The sequence below is a fragment of the Trichosurus vulpecula genome, chromosome 5 (genome assembly GCF_011100635.1).
Source record: "Trichosurus vulpecula isolate mTriVul1 chromosome 5, mTriVul1.pri, whole genome shotgun sequence".
In the NCBI taxonomy this organism is placed as follows: Eukaryota; Metazoa; Chordata; class Mammalia; order Diprotodontia; family Phalangeridae; genus Trichosurus; species Trichosurus vulpecula.
This window is the reverse complement of record NC_050577.1, coordinates 153,496,313-153,503,500: the sequence shown is the minus strand read 5'-3', so window position 1 is coordinate 153,503,500 and position 7,188 is coordinate 153,496,313.

Here is a 7,188-nt window from a genome sequence, read left to right as displayed (position 1 = left end):
AATCCTTATAACAACCTTTGAGTCAGGTGATAGTAAGATCTAAACTTTACAGATGAGAGAAACAAGGTTGAGATAACCTTTACCCTAGGAGGTAGATGCTTTTCTTATAGCTGTTTTATAGTCAAGGAAATTAAGAGAAATAGAGGTTGATGATGTATTTGAACTCAGATCTTTCTAACTTTACACTCAGCACTCTAACCATTGTGCCACCTAGCTATCCATTCTATCAGTATACGTTACCATTTTGGAGAACATCGTAGCTTTAGCCATCTTAAGTACCCATTTCGTAGTTTTTCTGGTTTTCATAATGACTTCATTTATAATCTTCAATTATCTATTCCACCTCCACCTAGTATTTGAGTAGGAACATAGCAAGGGAATGAATGTAAGAATAACTGCCCCATGGTAATCCGTTGTCATCATGGAGATGGAAGTAGAGGTTTCAGTGAGATAAGTTATTCAGAGATAAGTTATGTGACTTGTCTGGAGTCATGCAGCCAACAAGGGTCTGAGACAAGATTTGAACTCAGGTTTTCCTGACTCCAAGTTCTCTCCACCTGCCTTTGACCGATTGGGGTAAGTGCTAGTGTTCACCAATCAATATTAGAACTTTCAAAACTAGAAGTCATTTTAATGTTCTCTTTTTCTCAATTTGCACACTACAGAGACGGAGGTAGAAATGTAAATAGTAAGTTAAGTTCCTTACGTGTATTTGTCTTGTTGTTTAGATTCCCAGAATGTATAAATTGGAAGCCTAAACTTGTCAGTCATCATAGGATCATAGATTCAGAATTGGAAGGGACCTTGGAGTCAGGAAGACCTGAGTTCAAATCTTGCTAGAGATACTTGGTGGTCGTGTGATCCTTTGGAAGCATTTTAACCTATCTTGACCTGAGTTTCTTCCTTTGTAAAATAAGAGGGTTAGATTCAACATCCTCTAATTGTAGTACTCTATTCTGTCATCACTGCCTAGATCTAAAATCTGTCACTTTTAAGGGGATTCAGTAAGGTATTATGTAAGTGACATCTGCTACCCCTGATTTGTTATTTTGGGTTGTGGAAAGTTGCTGTCATTTGAAGAGATGTTAGTCATCATCAAAGGTTTTTAGATAAACAATCAACTAATGCAGGTATATTTTCTTAAAATCAATTTTATATATATATAGATATATATCAATACTTTAAGTCAGCATTTTATTTTGAAGGATAATCTATTCAATCTATATATTTACTATAAGCCAGAAAGAAAGGAAAAAACAGGGGTTTTTAAAAACTAAAAGATGATTACTAATTGCTATGATCTTTATGAGTATCTCTTTAGACTGACACAAATATACCTGGGGATCTTCAGTCATTCTTAATAAGCGTTCTTGCCAATTAAACCAATGTACTTTGGCATGAAACAAATGAGCTAAAATCCTGTTAATTCACAAAGTGATGAGTCAAACCTTCATTAGTAAGTTTGCTTCCAACTGAAGCTCAATAGTGTGTGAATGTGCCTAGGAAACAGATCTAAAACTCCAGTATTTATAGGATTAGAGGATCATCAGTTTATAGCTGGAAGAAAGCTTAGAGGTCAAAGAGTTCACTCAACTGCTTATTTTATATAGATCAGGAAACTGAGGCCCAAAGAGGTTAAGGGACAAGATCGTACTGGTACTTCTAATAGCTAGCTTTATGTAGCCCTTTCAGGTTTACAAAGGGTTATCTCACATATCAAGTGTTATCTCATTTGAGCCTTACCACATCCCTGGGAAGTAGATGCTACTGTTATCCCACTTTATAGATGAGGAAAATGAGGCCCAAGGAGATTAAATGAATCATCCATGGTCATACACCAAGGCAGAACTCTTAACCTGTCTTCTAATTCCAAGTCCAGCGCTATGGCCATGGTGTTACCTACCTGCTTACAAGTGGCAAAGCTGAGACATGGATTCTTTCTCCTTTAATTTGAAATCCAGTCATCTTTTTGCTATACCTCCAGACTCTCTAATTTGCGGTCTGGAATTTGAAGGAAGAAGTTTATTTTAAAAGTTTTATAATGTAGATATTAGTATATGCAAGCTCCAGACAACATGCCTACTATGATGTGTGCAAAGCATTTTGCCAGCCTGAAGGAACTCTCCAATGTGAGCTATTCTTGTCACGGTAGCTTTCTTTATTCTCTTTCCTTATCCCCTCCCTTGTGACACTGTACATAGCAATAGAATGGCCTTCTTTCACTCAGATTGTTCAACATCTCTGAACACTAACCCACCTTTCCTTTTCTGTATTCACTTTCTTATTCAATTAATAGTTAATGTTCTTTACTTTCCCCCCCAATCTCTATATTTTATCAGCCAGTAAGAATTATTGCTACTTTTTTCAATTTGGCCAATTTGTCCTTGTGACCAGTAGTCCACACAATGTGGTAGATTAAAGTTTGTTGAATGACTCTGATGGCTTGTTGACATGAACATTTTAAATTAATTCATTATGATCATTTTCTTTCAACAACAATAAAAGCAGCAGCAGACATTTATATAATGCCTTCTGTGTGCCAGGCCCTATGCCAAGTGCTTTACCCTAGGAGGTAGATGCTTTTCTTATAGCTGTTTTATAGTCAAGGAAATTAAGAGAAATAGAGGTTGATGATGTATTTGAACTCAGATCTTTCTAACTTTACACTCAGCACTCTAACCATTGTGCCACCTAGCTATCCATTCTATCAGTATACGTTACCATTTTGGAGAACATCGTAGCTTTAGCCATCTTAAGTACCCATTTTGTAGTTTTTCTGGTTTTCATAATGACTTCATTTATAATCTTCAATTATCTATTCCACCTCCACCTAGTATTTGAGTAGGAACATAGCAAGGGAATGAATGTAAGAATAACTGCCCCATGGTAATCCGTTGTCATCATGGAGATGGAAGTAGAGATTTCAGTGAATTTTAATTGTTAGTGAAGACATATTAGCTGCTATGGTATCAGTTTGACAGAGACTAATGATGACAAAGAAGCAATTTTTTTATAATCTATTTGCATGAGATAATGGAGAGACTATGATACTATGGAAAGCAAAGTTGCAGTTTGGGAGAAAAAGGTAAAAAACAAAGAAACAAACAAACTCCTAAGATCCTCCTGGAGATGAACTAAAAAGCAAACATTTTTGTCAATTTACAAAGCATAAAATCTATCAGGGCCTAAAATTTCCCTCATCTCTTCAAGACAGGCTTAAAGAAATAAGTAACCTGAGGAAGAGAGATTATTGTTTCCAGGGGCCTGTCAATATAATGACTAGCCTTTGCATTTGGTCTATGAAATACTTGGCTTTGATCTACTAAATTGTTCTTACGTCATGTATCTTTAGGATCTCTATGTGCTCTATTCTTCAATTTGATCAGAAAAAAGGCAGGACAGTACCTGTTGTGCCTTTATTTTAAAATTTCTATTAATATTTTTCCTCTGGTTGTTAATGAAGCACTCTTATTCATGAGCTAATATAGTGATAAGGAGTTATTCAAAGAAAAAATGATAATAAAGAGAGTTATTAAAATCTTTCAAGAGAGCGGGTTACTCTTAGCAAATGATATGTAATTCCTAAGAGAGAAGACATAGCAGAGGGAATAAAGCTTTGACCTTGGCCACTGGGAAGCCTTTTGTTCCAAACCCATCCCTGACACATCCTAACTGTGTGACCCTGGTCAAGCCTTGTACAGGCTTCTATATACATCTTGCAACTTTCCAGGATTTAGCATTAAGTCATAGAACATGATTGTAAGTGGAAGGAGTTTCCATTCACTGACAAAATCATAGAATAGTCTAAAAATTCTTTAAAGTGCTCATTAATTACCTGTTGATTTGATATTTGATTACGGAGTTCTCCTAATGCTATATGATTGAGGGATCATTCCATTGTATCTGCCTAATATCAACAAAATGATTACTGCCCTTATATCATTTGCCAATATCAGCTATTATCTACCAAGTCTCATATAACTGATCTCTGTCTCTCCTGCCCTCCCTTCCCCCCTCTCTCTCCCTCTCCCAGCCTCCCTCCCTCCTTCCTTTTCTCTCTCTTTGTCTCTGTCTCCATATATAGATAGATAGATGTATATAGAGAGTAATAAGTAATATTAATTAGTAATATCATTTTATTAATATCATATTAGCAATATCAGTTAGCTTTTACAGATTGGGTATTTACAGACAAAGTACAGTAAGAACCAAAATACAAACAAGCAATCCCCATGAACTGTGGTATATTGTCTCCTCAGCCTTGGTCCCTGGAGTGAGTAGACTTAATATTAAAGCAGTTCTTACAAATATTCATTCCATCAATTCACTTAGGAATGTGACAAGGTTAATGGACAAATTGCTTCTTTAAAAAAAATGCTTCCTGCTGGGCTTGGCAAAGCAAGTCACACCAAAGGCTGGTTGTTCTAGCAGCCCTTCTGACGTCCCCATCTCATAAGGCTCATAAGAAGACACCAATAAGAGGTTGCCACATCCCAGGCACAGGCTTGTGTTCATGGACCAATGCAATGGGAGGAAAAGGCCACTACCACCCATCTGGAACTAAGAAGTTATTCTATCAACTTGTGGATAGCAAGAGGAAAAGAAAAGCAACAACTCACATTTCACCAGTTAGTTTTTCATATGCATGTTTAGTTCCAGTCAGCAGGCAATTAAAAAGTTTTCATTCACCATGCATCTCTTAGATAAGAATCAGTCAAAAATGTCTGAATCATGGAGCAGGACATGTCTATGACCTGTCATCCCAGATCTCTGGAAGCAAGTGCCCCAAGGTTTCATGTAGCCTTGCAGCAGACAGAGGTCCCTTTTTATGTTTCTATCACTGGACTCTTATTGGCCATTCCTTCCATTCCACCCCCCCCCCCCCGCCACACACATAAACAAACAAACACATACACATATTGTAGTTTACCCTTGTAGATTTTCAATAGCATAGGGGGAAAGACATATACAGATCTGTAACAACTCACTTTCGTGCTTGAGGAGTGTGTAAGACAGGACCCTAGGGATGTTGTGGTGTCACTGTTGGGGAGGAGGAGAGTAGTTCCATACTGAGAAGTTCCCCTTGGGTTTGACCATGAAAAAGAGAACTTCCTCAGTGAGTGGCTTATTCTTTGCCCTAGTGCTATATTCAGTTACTTTTAATGGGCTGACTGGTTTTTTTTTCTGAATTTTTTGTAGATAGATGCATAGGTACATAGACAGACAGACAGAAAGACATGGCAAAATGGAGAAAGAAATAGCAAACCACTCTGGTATTTTTGCCACACAAACCCCAAATGGGGTCATAAAGAGTTGGACACAACTGAAACAACTGAACAATATGATTAAAAAAAAACAGAGAGATAGATACATAACTATGTTAAATTGGATGGGTCTCTGGAAAGAGGAGGAAGAATATTGGAATAATATGAATAATAAAAAAAACAAAAGATACTAATCAAAATACTTAAAAATTTCTAGACCTCAGTTTACTTCTCTGTAAAATAAGGGTTTTGTACCAAATGATCTCCAATGCAATTACAATTACAGCTCTAAATCTAAGTGAACTGGATGATTCAAGGGTTACGATGATGTTTGGAGGGTGCTATCCACAGAACTAGAACAATAAGTGGGTGGGACAGGCTGAGTAGAGGAAAACTAATGAATAGGAAAATCATTTATTAAGCTAAATTTATTCATCCAGGGAGTATGGAGACCAGTTTTGATGGACATATTGTTTTACATTCTATGAGACTTCATTGCTTGAAGGATCCAATTGGACTATTATATTAGGGTATATGTCATGAAAATGCCTTTTGGAGAGTGTTAATAACACACATTTGAAAATGTTTCCTGTTTATAAATGATATTTTTACTGGAAAATCTGATTCCATTTTGTGATATTTAAAGTTGGCTTTTCACGGCTCCTAACCACAGTCTGACCCTATGTTTCAAGGCTAAGACAGAATCATATTTATTTTACTTACCCATTGTCATTATCCTTAATATATATTTTAAATTTTAGTGACTTCCTCTTTTCTTCAATTATATTAGGTAATTAGGATATCTGCACGACTGCCATAGAGTATTCCTGTGGGAACACTCCTGTGCATGGCTCCATTTTAAACCTCCAGGAGACCTTGTTGACTTTAATCTTTCAGACAAGAAAAGAATTACCTTTTATTAATTTATAGGTCATTTGTTACTCTTATAATGTAGAGCAGTTGGGCCATCTGGTATAGGAGTCCTAAAAGCAGAAGATGTTATGTGTAGTGAATTCCTTATTGGAATCGTTTCCTTTATTAGTTCTTTCTTGACAATCTTCCTACTTTCTACTTATTTCCTTGTGTTTCTTCATAACAATAAAGGAAAAGGAGAGGGGAGCCACTGCTATGCCCTTTCTGCTTTTCTTTTATACCAAATGTTCTATGAAGAACAAAAGTCCTATGATAAATCTAATTAGTTATCTCCTTCGGTAGAGAAGTTGATCTTATTCAAAGGTTTTCTCACCTTCTTCCTGGGTACCATCTCCAGTTGTCCCATTCTATATCTTACCACTGGACCCAGATGGCTCTGGAAGAGAAAGTGAGGCTGGTGACTTTGCACAGCCCTCCCTCACTTAAATGCAATTCACTTGCAAGTCACAGCATCATTTTCCTTATGTCATGGTCCTCTTCAAGAATGAAGGACAAACCAGCATCAACAACCATCTTCCTCTTACAATATTCTCTTCCTTTCTTTCAGGGGAAGGAGAAATCATCTTACCTTTTAAGCAAGGAACATAAGCTCAAATTTTCCTAATCAGTCACCTGAAAGCAGAAGAGTAAATAATGAATAATGGACACCCATTTAACTTTGATTTAAGAAGGCACAAGGGTCCAGTTCAGATGTTAGCCTTTCATGGATGTGTGATTCATTAGTATATGAATAAAATTAGAAAGAACCTCATGACTGCTGGTGTGTTTTACAATCCCAGCCAGTCATTAATATTCAAAATGGGTGACTTCTTTTGTCACAGTTGAATTGATGGGTTTTTCCTGCTGGTGTGGTGACAGGTCCCATCTGCCTTTGAGAGTGATAAGCACATTGACGTAATTTCTTTTTGGAAAGATCCAGACATCAGATGGAATTCCATACTTTTTTATTATCATGTACCAATGTCATAGAGAGAAATTACTTGCTGTGCAT